Raw genomic sequence first — 14,751 nt, forward strand, 5'->3', positions numbered from 1 at the left:
AAAACATTGTTATATTGCCAAAGTATAAAACATGACATACATATTTGAAATGCATCAGTATAAATACAGGTATACAGTGTATGGATAGATATGTCCCTGTACATAAACTTGCAATAGGCCAAAAGCCCTTTATTGATGCTACACGTTCTTGCAGCTGTAAGCAGTACAACACAATAGCAAGTTTAGCAATTCAATATTAATTTCTTAGTCTCTCTCTCCCTCACATCTATCATTAGCTCAATGTCTCTGTCTGTCTCTGTCTCCCCCTCTCTCCCCCCCCTCTCTCTCTCTCTCATATATTACATGCTCTGTGTCTCTCTCTGTGTCTGTGTCTCTCTCGCTCCCCCCCTCTGCCTATCTCTCTCTCTCTCTCGCATCTGCAACATGCTCTCTCTCTCTCTCTCTCTCTCCCCTCGACTCACTCTCTGTCCGCCTGCCTTCCCCTCTGTCTCTGTTTCCCTCTCTCCACCTCGCTTCTCGAATAATTATCAAACCAAGTCCACACTGCCTTCCCCCACTCCCCCCGCCCCCTCCAATCTGTAATAGATTCCATTTCAAGGAAGAAGGGCCCCACCTGAAACGTCACCTATCCATGTTCTCCACAGGTGCTGCCTGACCCGCTGAGTTACTCCAGCACTCTGTGAAACGTCACCTATCCATGTTGTCCACAGATGCTGCCTGACCCGCTGAGTTACTCCAGCACACTGTGTCTTTTTTCAAGGATATGAAACATAGAAAATAGATGTAGGAGTAGGCCATTCAGCCCTTCGAGCCAGCACCGCCATTCATTGTGATCATGGCTGATCATCCACAATCAGTAACCCGTGCCTGCCTTCTCCCCATATCCCTTGACTCCATTAGCCCCTAGAGCTCTATCTAAGTGACTTGGCCTCCACTGCCCTCTGTGGCAGGGAATTCTACAAATTCACAACTCTCTGGGTGAAATTTTTTTTCTCATGTCAGTTTTAAATGGCCTCCCCTTTATTCTTAGACTATGGCCCCGGGTTCTGGACTCGCCCAACATTGGGAAAAATGTTCCTGCATCTAGCTTGTCCAGTCCTTTTATAATTTTATATGTTTCTATAAGAACCCCCTCATCCTTCTAAACTCCAGCGAATACAAGCCCAGTCTTTCCAATCTTTCCTCACATGACAGTCTCGCCATCCCGGGGATTAACCTGGTGAACCTACTGCCTCAATCACAAGGATGTCCTTCCTCAAATTAGGAGACCAAAACTGCACACAATACTCCAGATGTGGTCGCACCAGGGCCCTGTACAACTGCATGTTTAGTTTAGTTTAGATTAGTTTAGTTTAGTTTAGAGATACAGCGCGGAAACAGGCTGTTTGGCCCACCGAGTCTGAGGCTAGATGCAGGAAAAATGTTCCCCGATGTTGGGGGAGTCTAGAACCAGGAGTCAGTTTAAGATTAAGGGGTAGGCTATTTGGGACTGAGATGAGGAGAGCTGTGAATCTGTGGAATTCTCTGCCACAGAAGGCAGTGGAGGCCAATTCACTGGATGTTTTCAAGAGAGAGTTAGATTTAGCACTGAGGGTTAACAAAATCAAGGGATATGGGGATAAAGCAGGAACTGGCTACTGATTTTGGATAATCAGCCGTGATCATATTGAATGGTGGTGCTTGCATCAATGGGCCAAATGGCCTACTTCTGCAAATATTTTCTATGTTTCCATGTTTAATCATTTTGAATAATCACGCAGGAAACACAACATAATCAGTGCATGACTGTGTGTTTTTCTTTACATTCATTGTTCCAGCAAATCACGACATCCTTAACACAATGAAACAAAACCATTCGCATTTCCTCTTTACACAATACACCAGTCAGGATCTGGGAGTCAGTGACACAGAGGCCAATATGCCAGTCAAGAATGTTTTATTGTCATCTATCCCAGACAGAGGCAGCATCTCTGGAGAGAAGGAATGGGTGACGTTTCGGGTCGAGACCATTCTTCAGCTTTTGGTCCTAAACTCTCCCACTAGTGGAAAATGACTCTCCACATCCACTCTATCTAGGCATTTTCACTGTAACGGCATGGTGGCTCAGCGATAGAGTTGGTCTCCTAATCTGAGGAAATACATTCTTGCCACAGAGGGAGTACAGAGAAGGTTCACCAGACTGATTCCTGGGATGGCAGGACTTTCATATGAAGAAAGACTGGATAGACTCGGCTTGTACTCGCTAGAATTTAGAAGATTGAGGGGGGGATCTTATAGAAACTTACAAAACTGTAACGCACTCTACTCTGGAGTCGCACGAGCTTCATTGGCTCGTCTCCAGCTGGTTCAAAATGGTGCCGCTCGCCTTTTGACCGGAACTCGAAAGAGGGAGCACATTACGCCAATTTTGGCCTCCCTTCACTGGCTCCCAGTGCACTTTCGAGTTCATTTTAAAATTATTTTATTTGTTTTCAAATCGTTGAATGGGCTCGCCCCGCCTTACCTCTCTGAGCTGCTCCACCTATATGCTCCTGCCCGGTGCCTCAGGTCAGCTGATCAGCTGCTCCTTGAGGTACCAAGGTCTATGCGGAAGCTCAGAGGGGATAGAGCCTTTTCTGTTGCTGCTCCGGCACTTTGGAACACCTTGCCGTTGCACATCAGACAGGCCCCCTCACTGTCCATCTTCAAATCCTCCCTAAAAACTCATTTTTATTCTCTGGCTTTCGCCACTGGCTGAGACATTGCTCCTGTTCTTAGTGCTTTTAATGTCTTTTAATTTTTACTGATTTTTAGTCCTTCGTTTTACGGTTTTTAATGGTTTGTAATAACCTTTTGTCCATGAGTTCTCATGTACAGCACTTTGTGGCAACTGCGGTTGTTTAAAGTGCTTTATAAATAAAGTTATTATTATTATTATTATTATTATTATTATTATTAAAATTCTTAAGGGGTTGGACAGGCTAGATGCAGGAAGATTGTTCCCGATGTTGGGGAAGTTGAGAACTAGGGGTCACAGTTTAAGGATAAGGGGGAAATCCTTTAGGACCGAGATGAGGAAAACATTTTTCACACAGAGAGTGGTGAATCTCTGGAATTCTCTGCCACAGAAGGTAGTTGAGGCCAGTTCATTGACTATATTTAAGAGGGAGTTAGATGTGGCCCTTGTGGCTAAAGGGATCAGGGGGTATGGAGAGAAGGCAGGTACAGGATACCTGGTTGGATGATCAGCCATGATCATATTGAATGGCGGTGCAGGCTCGAAGGGCCGAATGGCCTACTCCTGAACCTATTTTCTATGTTTCTATGTTTCTACTGCCTCACAATACAATACAATACAATATTTGTCTGAAGAAGGGTTTCGGCCCGAAACTTTGCCTATTTCCTTCGCACCATAGATGCTGCTGCACCCGCTGAGTTTCTCCAGCTTTTTTGTGTACCTTCGATTTTCCAGCATCTGCACAGTTCCTTCTTAAACAATACAATATTTATTGTCATTTGAATCTCAGTGAGGCTCAAACGAAACTCTGTTTCTACAACCATACAAACAAAAAAAAAATTCCTACTAGACACACAACCAAGAAACATCCATCACAGTGAACCTCCTCCTCACTGTGATGGAAGGCAAAGTCTTTTCTCTCCCCCGCTCTCCATTTTTCTCCCGATGTTGAAGCCCCAGGCGGGCGATGGTAAGTCCCACGACCATTTTCAGTCCGCGCCGGGCGATGTACGGCCCCACTCCCAGGGCCAGAGACCCCAGTTCGAACCTGACTACGGATGCTGTCTTTTTAATTTTATTTCTTTTTTAATTTTATTTTTATTAGAAGTACAATAAGTTACAGTAATACACACCACATATATCTCATTACATTTGTTGAACCCCTTCATTTTTTGAGCTTTAAGAAAGATAGAAATAAAAGAAGTAAGGGAAGTGAGAAAGAGTCGTGATAGTGCCAACCATATTTTTCACCCCCCGTTACCAGATCCTGGTACCATTTATTTTTTAAATTACTGTTGCACCTTATGCCTGTAGTAAGTCCATAAATGCAGACCACGTCTTTTGGAAGTGGTCTGTTTTGCCTGCGAGGAGGAGTCTCATATCTTCCAGGTGTAATGTTTCGAACATGTTTGAAATCCACATTTATATTGTTGGTATAGGGGCGTTTTTCCAGAATTCGAGTATAAGCTTTTTCCCGTTATTAGCCCGTCATTAAATTAATTCTTTTGAAACACGTGTAGTTCAGGGCTACGGGTGCGGTCTGCATGGAGTTTGTACGTTCTCCCCGTGCCCTGCGTGGGTTTTCTCCGAGATCTTTGCTCTGCTCCCACACACCAAAGATGCACGGGTTTGCAGGTTAAATGGCTTGGGATGCATGTAAAATGGTCCCTAGCGTGTGTAGGATAGTGTTGGTGTGCGGGGATCGCTGGTCGCTGCGGACTGGGTGGGCCGAATGGCCTGTTTTCGCTCTGTATCTCTGAAACAAAAACATGAGTGGCACAATAGGGACCAGTTGATGGGCTGAAAGGCCTAATTCTGTTCATGTAAGCAAGTAACGAACTTGCTCCTTTGCGCAAACCAACGGCTTAAGCACTCTCTCCAAAATTCACAATGATTTACAGAGCACACCACTGCCGTCTGTGGCAATGAATTCCACAGATTCCACAGTCAGGGGCTGCTTTGGCCCTGGACACCTAAACAAAACTAAAACTACATCTATTGAAAAGCATTGCAGGCTGCGTATTTTCCCCAGAGTTCAGGCCTTCCCTTGTGCTGGCTTGGAACTGGTCCCAGCCACGGGAGGGAGGTGCCTGTTCTTGCAGGCCTAGCTGGAGGTAGGGGGATGATTGGGCCTAGTCTTTCCCTCAGCCCCAGGCAGCCTGTGCAATAATGATGGGCTAATGGAACCATGCCGTGACGATTTACATTCCACTTCTGATTGAAATGTCTAAGCTCCAACCAGCCCATGAATAGTTGCACCATATCCTCTGTGTTATGACATGCCCATCACCAGTGCATGACAGAGCTCGTCTGCCCAAGATCCGACTCTCCGTAGGAATATCAGTGTAATCTTTCCTCCCAGTCAAGCATATAGACGCCCAGGACTGTTTGTAATCCTTCTTGAAGTCTAGTGTAGTTCAGTTTAGAGATACAGCGCGGAAACAGGCCCTTCGGCCCATCGAGTCCGCACCGACCAGCAATCCCCGCACATTAACACTACCCTACACACACCAGGGACAATTTTATATTTATACCCAGCCAATTAGTCCACAAACCTGGACTTTTTTGAATTGTGGGAGGAAACTGAAGTGTGAAGCGTGAGGGAAAAGCCACGCGGGTCACGGGGAGAACGTGCAAACTCCGTACAGACAGCACCCGTAGTAGGAATCGAACCCTGGTCTCGGACCCTGTAAGGAATTAGCTCTACTGCCATGCCACCGAGCCGCCCGCAAATAGGGACATTTCTATTCAACCTATCAAATGAATTTGGGGTGGCGATTTAGAAATAGTCAGTGAGGTAAATAAACATAATAATTGTGTTTAAGAAGGAACTGTGCAGATGCTGGAAAATCGAAGGTACACAAAAAAGCTGGAGAAACTCAGCGGGTGCAGCAGCATCTATGGAGCGAAGGAAATAGGCAACGTTTCGGGCCGAAACCCTTCTTCAAACATAATAATTGAGTGGCAAATGACAATAGTGCTACCTTCCCAATATTTAACTGAAGGAAATAATGGGTTATTGAGGCTGTATGTTGTGACAGACAGTCTGACACCTTGCATGTCATTTTACACTTATCCCATCCCCCTGGATATTCCAGATATTCCAGATGAATAAATTAAGGATTTGTCAACTAAATACAAATCAGGCTAATTACAAATCAATAACATTAGCCAACTCCGAAACATGAAGTGCTGAGCATTGGGATCCAGACATCATGGACAACTGGCCTCAGTTCCCCGCTCACATCTGGCAGTGCACTCCGTCTGAACCAGGGGCCGAGATTGCCCCCCCACCCCCCTCCTCCCCCTCCCCATGGTAGGGACATTTTGAAATTTGATGTATTAAAATCATGTTTTAGTGCATTGTAGAAGTATGATTTCAATGTTTTTTGTCATAGAGTGATACAGTGTGGAAACAGCCCTTCGGCCCAACTTGCCCACACCAGCCCACATGTCCCAGCTACACTAGTCATAGAGTAATACAGTGTGGAAACAGGCCCTTCGGCCCAGCTTGCCCACACCGGCCAACAATGTCCCAGCTACACTAGTCATAGAGTGATACAGTGTGGAAACAGGCCCTTCGGCCCAACTTGCCCACACTGGCCAACATGTCCCATCTATCCCAGACAGAGGCAGCATCTCTGGAGAGAAGGAATGGGTGACGTTTCGGGTCGAGACCATTCTTCAGCTTTTGGTCCTAGACTCTCCCACTAGTGGAAAATGACTCTCCACATCCACTCTATCTAGGCATTTTCACTATAACGGCACGGTGGCTCAGCGATAGAGTTGGTCTCCTAATCTGAGGAAAGACATTCTTGCCATAGAGGAAGTACAGAGAAGGTTCACCAGACTGATTCCTGGGATGGCAGGACTTTCATATGAAGAAAGACTGGATAGACTCGGCTTGTACTCGCTAGAATTTAGAAGATTGAGAGGGGATCTTATAGAAACTTACAAAATTCTTAAGGGGTTGGACAGGCTAGATGCAGGAAGATGATTCCCAATGTTGGGGAAGTCCAGAACAAGGGGTCACAGTTTAAGGATAAGGGGGAAATCTTTTAGGACCGAGATGAGGAAAACATTTTTCACACAGAGAGTGGTGAATCTCTGGAATTCTCTGCCACAGAAGGTAGTTGAGGCCACAGTTCATTGGCTATATTTAAGAGGGAGTTAAATGTGGCCCTTGTGGCTAAAGGGATCAGGGGGTATGGAGAGAAGGCAGGTACAGGATACCTGGTTGGATGATCAGCCATGATCATATTGAATGGCGGTGCAGGCTCGAAGGGCCGAATGGCCTACTCCTGCACCTATTTTCTATGTTTCTATGTTTCTACTACCTCACAATACAATACAATACAATATTTGTCTGAAGAAGGGTTTCGGCCCGAAATGTTGCCTATTTCCTTCGCTCCATAGATGCTGCTGCACCCGCTGAGTTTCTCCAGCTTTTTTGTGTACCTTCGATTTTCCAGCATCTGCACAGTTCCTTCTTAAACAATACAATATTTATTGTCATTTGAATCTCAGTGAGGCTCAAACGAAACTCTGTTTCTACAACCATACAAACAAAAAAAACATTCCTACAAGACACACAACCAATTTAATTCACACAAACATCCATCACAGTGAACCTCCTCCTCACTGTGATGGAAGGCAAAGTCTTTTCTCTCCCCCGCTCTCCCGATGTTTTCTCCCGATGTTGAAGCCCCAGGCGGGCGATGGTAAGTCCCACGACCATTTTCAGTCCGCGCCGGGCGATGTACGGCCCCACTCCCAGGGCCAGAGACCCCAGTTCGATCCTGACTACGGGTGCTGTCTTTTTAATTTTATTTCTTTTTTAATTTTATTTTTATTAGAAGTACAATAAGTTACAGTAATACACACCACATATATCTCATTACATTTGTTGAACCCCTTCATTTTTTGAGCTTTAAGAAAGATAGAAATAAAAGAAGTAAGGGAAGTGAGAAAGAGTCGTGATAGTGCCAACCATATTTTTCACCCCCCGTTACCAGATCCTGGTACCATTTATTTTTTAAATTACTGTTGCACCTTATGCCTGTAGTAAGTCCATAAATGCAGACCACGTCTTTTGGAAGTGGTCTGTTTTGCCTGCGAGGAGGAGTCTCATATCTTCCAGGTGTAATGTTTCGAACATGTTTGAAATCCACATTTATATTGTTGGTATAGGGGCGTTTTTCCAGAATTCGAGTATAAGCTTTTTCCCGTTATTAGCCCGTCATTAAATTAATTCTTTTGAAACACGTGTAGTTCAGGGCTACGGGTGCGGTCTGCATGGAGTTTGTACGTTCTCCCCGTGCCCTGCGTGGGTTTTCTCCGAGATCTTTGCTCTGCTCCCACACACCAAAGATGCACGGGTTTGCAGGTTAAATGGCTTGGGATGCATGTAAAACGGTCCCTAGCGTGTGTAGGATAGTGTTGGTGTGCGGGGATCGCTGGTCGCTGCGGACTGGGTGGGCCGAATGGCCTGTTTTCGCGCTGTATCTCTGAAACAAAAACATGAGTGGCACAATAGGGACCAGTTGATGGGCTGAAAGGCCTAATTCTGTTCATGTAAGCAAGTAACGAACTTGCTCCTTTGCGCAAACCAACGGCTTAAGCACTCTCTCCAAAATTCACAATGATTTACAGAGCACACCACTGCCGTCTGTGGCAATGAATTCCACAGATTCCACAGTCAGGGGCTGCTTTGGCCCTGGACACCTAAACAAAACTAAAAATACATCTATTGAAAAGCATTGCAGGCTGCGTATTTTCCCCAGAGTTCAGGCCTTCCCTTGTGCTGGCTTGGAACTGGTCCCAGCCACGGGAGGGAGGTGCCTGTTCTTGCAGGCCTAGCCGGAGGTAGGGGGATGATTGGGCCTAGTCTTTCCCTCAGCCCCAGGCAGCCTGTGCAATAATGATGGGCTAATGGATCCCTGCAGTGACGACTTACATTCCACTTCTGATTGAAATGTCTAAGCTCCAACCAGCCCATGAATAGTTGCACCATATCCTCTGTGTTATGACATGCCCATCACCAGTGCATGACAGAGCTTGTCTGCCCAAGATCCGACTCTCCGTAGGAATATCAGTGTAATCTTTCCTCCCAGTCAAGCATATAGACGCCCAGGACTGTTTGTAATCCTTCTTGAAGTCTAGTGTAGTTCAGTTTAGAGATACAGCGCGGAAACAGGCCCTTCGGCCCATCGAGTCCGCACCGACCAGCAATCCCCACACAGTAACACTACCCTACACACACCAGGGACAATTTTATATTTATACCCAGCCAATTAGTCCACAAACCTGGACTTTTTTGAATAGTGGGAGGAAACCGAAGTGTGAAGCGTGCGGGAAAAGCCACGCGGGTCACGGGGAGAACGTGCAAACTCCGTACAGACAGCACCCGTAGTAGGAATCGAACCCTGGTCTCGGACCCTGTAAGGAATTAGCTCTACTGCCATGCCACCGAGCCGCCCGCAAATAGGGACATTTCTATTCAACCTATCAAATGAATTTGGGGTGGCGATTTAGAAATAGTCAGTGAGGTAAATAAACATAATAATTGTGTTTAAGAAGGAACTGTGCAGATGCTGGAAAATCGAAGGTACACAAAAAAGCTGGAGAAACTCAGCGGGTGCAGCAGCATCTATGGAGCGAAGGAAATAGGCAACGTTTCAGGCCGAAACCCTTCTTCAAACATAATAATTGAGTGGCAAATGACAATAGTGCTACCTTCCCAATATTTAACTGAAGGAAATAATGGGTTATTGGGGCTGTATGTTGTGACAGACAGTCTGACACCTTGCATGTCATTTTAATATTACACTTATCCCATCCCCCTGGATATTCCAGATGAATAAATTAAGGATTTGTCAACTAAATACAAATCAGGCTAATTACAAATCAATAACATTAGCCAACTCCGAAACATGAAGCGCTGAGAATTAGTATCCAGATACCATGGACAACTGGCCTCAGTTCCCCGCTCACATCTGGCAGTGCACTCCGTCTGAACCAGGGGCCGAGGTTGCCCCCCCCTACCTCCCCCCCCCCCCCCCCCCATGGTAGGGACATTTTGAAATTTGATGTATTAAAATCATGTTTTAGTGCATTGTAGAAGTATGATTTCAATGTTTTTTGTTTAAAGTATTTTTAAGAGGTCACATGGGGTGGTGGGTGTATGGAACAAGCTGCCAGAGGAGGTAGTTGAGGCTGGGACTATCCCAACATTTAAGAAACAGTTAGACTGATACATGGATAGGACAGGTTTGGAGGGATATGGACCAAAAGCAGGTAGTGTAGCTGGGTCATGTTGGCGGGTGTGGGCAAGTTGGGCCGAAGGGCCTGTCTTCACACTGTATCACTCTATGACTACATTATACCTCCACCGTGCATGAATGCTTCAAAATCAAGTCGAGTTTTATTGCCATATACTCAAGCATAGAAACATAGAAAATAGGTGCAGGAATAGGCCATTCGGCCCTTCGAGCCAGCACTGCCATTCAATATGATCATGGCTATTCATCTAAAATCAGTACCTCTTTCCTGTATTTTCCCCGCATCCCTTGATTTCACTAGCCCCAAGAGCTAAAACTAACTCTCTCCTGAAAACATCCAGTGAATTGGCCTCCACTGACTTCTGTGGCAGAGAATTCCACAGATTCACAACTCTCTGGGTGAAGAAAGTTTCCGTGCGGTTCCCGGAGGTTTTTGTCAGTCTCCCTACCAGCTTCCACCACCTGCAACCTCCGGCAACCACCTGCAACCTCCGGGAACCGCATTGAAACCTTGGGTGGGGCGCAAAGTGTCCAGATGTTTCCGTTCAGGTTTCCTAAGTGGGACAGGGGCATTACTCCAGCATTTTGTGTCTACCTTCGATTTAAACCAGCGTCTGCAGTTCGATTTGGACATTGTGGGCCGAAGGGCCTGTTCCAGTACAGTACTTTTCTTAGTTCTTTCACCTTCCATATTTTTTAGTTTTATCTTTTGCCTTTTTTATTTTCATCTTTTAATTTAAGTTTTTTAATCTTTCATTTCTTCATTTTTTAATTTTAATTTTTTCTATTTTTCAACCAGTATTTCAACCTATTTTTTTTTAAATTATTTATTTTTAATTTATTTTACCTTTTTATTATCTTATTTTTTAAATATTTTTTTATTTTTAAAACATTAACACTGTCCTACACACACGAGGGAGAGTTTTAACATTTGCATCCAGCCAAAAAAAATATTTTAAAAAATCGATTTCACCTTTTTATTTTTTATTTTTCATTTTTATCTTTTGCTTTGTAATTTTAATATTTTAATTTTTGATCTGTCATTTCTTTATTTTTTTGATTTTTATATCTTGTTTACGTTTTATTTTTTAAATCTTTTTTCTTTTTAGATTTATCTTTAACTTTTTCATTTTTAGCTTTTAATTTTAATTCTTTTATCCTGTGCAAAATATACAAAATTTTCCAAAAAAGCAAAAGTTATTAAAACAAAATAACTTTTCCTTTTTTTTTCTTTTTTGTGTTTTTTTCCCTTTTAAAAAAATGTATTTCCTATTTTTTATTTCTTTATCCTTTACTATTATATATTTTTTATTTCCTTATGGTTTTATCTATTATTTTAATATTTTAAATGTTTTCATTTATTTTTGTTATAATTTTATTTGAAATGCTTTTAAATCTTTTAATTTTTTTATTCTTTGTATTTTTATCTTCTATTTTATTATTCTTTGTATTCTTATCTTTTATTTTTTCATTTTTTGTATTTTAATCTTTTATTTTATTATTCTTTGTATTCTTATCTTTTATTTTTTCATTTTTTGTATTTTTATCTTTTATTTTATTATTCTTTGTATTCTTATCTTTTATTTCTTATATATTTTGTATTTTTTAAGAATGTTTTAAGTTTTGACTATTTTTGTTTGGCTTGTGCGGGATTCGAATTGTTGACCCAGGCACTACTCACTCGAAGTGGGAGGGAGAGGGGAACATGAACATTGCACGCACTGCGTTGGCGTTGCGTGCTGTTTGTTTCCTGTGCTGCATCTTACATAACCATATGACTAAAGGCTTGCGGAGTCTTTGCTAACACCAGATGTTAAATGGAGCTTAACCCTTTCCTGGTTTTTTTTAAAGAGTTGTATAGCGTTTAGAGATACAGTGCGGAAACAGGCCCGTCGGCTGCCGAGTCCACACCGACCAGCGATCCCTGCACATTAACACTTTCCTACACATACGAGGGGCAATTTTAACATTTGCACCCAGCCAAATAACCTGCACGTCTTTGGAGTGTGGGAGGAAACCGAAGTTCTCAGAGAAAACCCACGCAGGTCACGGGGAGAGCGTACAAACTCCGTACAGACAGCACCCGTAGCCAGGATCGAACCCGGGTCTCTAACCCTGTAAGGAAGTAGCTCTACTGCCACGCCATCGCGCTGCCCAATAGTTTATTGCCACGTGCATAAGACACAGAAACATAATGTTTGGCGTGGACTCGGTGGGCTGAAGGGCCTGTTTGTTTAGATTAGTTTATTGTTATATGTACCGAGGTACAGTGAAAAGCTTGTTGTTAGTTTTTTTTACACAGAGGGTGGTGGGTGCCTGGTATTTGCTGTCGGGGGATTTGGTGGAGGCAGATACAATAGTGGTATTTACTGTAATTCCATGCAGCACAGTAGAAGGGGAATCACCAACTGCTGGAGTCACTCGGTGGGTCAAGTGGCAGCTCCGGAGGACAAGGATGGGTGACATTTCTGGTCAGGACCCTACTTCAGCCTGGGGTCATCCTGAAGAAAGACTGGATAGACTCGGCTTGTACTCGCTAGAATTGAGGAGGGATCTTATAGAAACGTACAAAATTCTTAAGGGGTTGGACAGGCTAGATGCAGGAAGATTGTTCCCGATGTTGGGGAAGTCCAGAACAAGGGGCCACACAGTTTAAGGATAAGGGGGAAATCTTTTCGGACCGAGATGAGGAAAACATTTTTCACACAGAGAGTGGTGAATCTGTGGAATTCTCTGCCACAGAAGGTAGTTGAGGCCACAGTTCATTGGCTATATTTAAGAGGGAGTTAGATGTGGCCCTTGTGGCTAAAGGGATCAGGGGGTATGGAGAGAAGGCAGGTACAGGATACTGAGTTGGATGATCAGCCATGATCATATTGAATGGCGGTGCAGGCTCGAAGGGCCGAATAGCCTCCTCCTGCACCTATTTTCTATGTTTCTATGTTTCTATCATATTGAATGGCGGTGCAGGCTTGAAGGGCCGAATGGCCTCCTCCTGCACCGATTTTCTATGTTTCTATCATATTAAATGGCGGTGCAGGCTCGAAGGGCCGAATGGCCTACTCCTGCATCTATTTTCTATGTGTCTATGTTTCTACATTAAATCCTGCCCTGAAAGCCTGGCCCACAAGGCATGGACAATAAATAAACGTTGCCGTAACGCTGGATTTGTACGTAAAACCACAACTCCCCAGCTGGTAGCATCGTTGTGTATGTCTGGAAAGTCCAGGAATAAAAGCACACTCCAGCTCACTGCTTGTGAGTCCCAGTCACGGGGCCGGTGGGAGAGTCCAGCACAAGGGGTTACTGTTTGAGGTTTGAACGCACCGCCCATCTGGAACAGAGACGTGGTGGACGTGCCTCACTCTGAGACGTAGTTTCACGTTTATCCATTCACCCCATGGAGCAGTGACACATTTAATAACGCTGCTGCCTCACGCTGCCCAGACCTTTACAGTCATGGCTCTGTCTACCCTCCACCTCTGATACCCAGCCAGGATAAACAATGTCCCTTCCTCCTGTCCGCCGATGCCTTACATGGCTTAGCTCACTGGGAAATATTCAACGTGGAGTCATCAACAATAGACAATAGACAATAGGTGCAGGAGGAGGCCATTCGGCCCTTCAAGCCAGCACCGCCATTCACTGTGATCACGGCTGATCATCCACAATCAGTACCCCGTTCCTGCCTATCCCTTGCCTCCGCTATCTTTAAGAGTTCTATCTGACTCTCTCTTGAAAGCATCCAGAGAATCGACCTCCACTGCCTTCTGAGGCAGAGAATTCCACAGACTCACAACTCTCTGGGTGAAAAAGTGTTTCCTCGTCTCCATTCTAAATGGCCGACCCCTTTTCCTTAAACTGTGGCCCTTGGTTTCCAGACTCCCCCCCCCCAACTTCGGGAACATGTTTCCTGCCTGTAGCGTGTCCAATCCATTAATGCCCTCTCATCCTTAGAAATACCAGTGAATTCAAGCCCAGCCGCTCCATTCTATCAACATATGACAGTCGTGCCATCCCGGGAATTAACCTGGTGAACCTACACTGCACTCCCTCAATAGCAAGAATGTCCTTCCTCAAATTTGGAGATCAAGAGAGATTTACTGTCAAATGTCCCAAAACAGCACAATTAAATTATATTTTGCAGTAGCACAACATATATGGGGAAAAGGAATAGGTGACGTTTTGGGTCGGGACCCTTCTTCAGACCCAAAGATGCCAGACCCGAAACGTCACCTATTCCTTCCCACTCAGCGGCTGGGCTGGGCCACCTGGAACGGCCGCTTCCTAGCTGGGGACCGCGGCTTCCGAAGCCGACAAGGCCGCGCCGGTTTGGAGCTCCCAGGCTCCCGATGTTGAAATCGACGCCGCCCGCTCCGCAGCCCCGCAGCCCGGAGGTGTTGAACTCGGCGGTCTCAGCTCACCGGAGCTCCAGCGCGGCGACCCAGACAAGGCATCGCCCGCTCCGCTCCACGATAGCGCTCCAGCGCTGTGCCGCCACCGAGGCCGAGGTGCTGGGCGGTCCCCGCCAGGAAACGGCGCTCCACGCCCGCTGGTAGGCCGCGAGGACGGGTCGACGGGGCAGCCCAGAGAAAAAGCTGCCTCACCGACCAGGTAGGGACCTAGAAGTAAAATTACCCCCTACCCCCCACATTAAAAAGTCAATTTCTCCAAACGGACGAAACACAGGACTTACTAAAAACTTTTTAAAAAGCGAATTAAACGGACGGCTGCTGGGTAGCAGCCGTTCCCCAAGATGGCTCCTCCACCTCCTATGTATTATTGTCACGTACA

Source organism: Amblyraja radiata, chromosome 30 (assembly GCF_010909765.2).
Source record: "Amblyraja radiata isolate CabotCenter1 chromosome 30, sAmbRad1.1.pri, whole genome shotgun sequence".
Lineage (NCBI taxonomy): Eukaryota > Metazoa > Chordata > Chondrichthyes > Rajiformes > Rajidae > Amblyraja > Amblyraja radiata.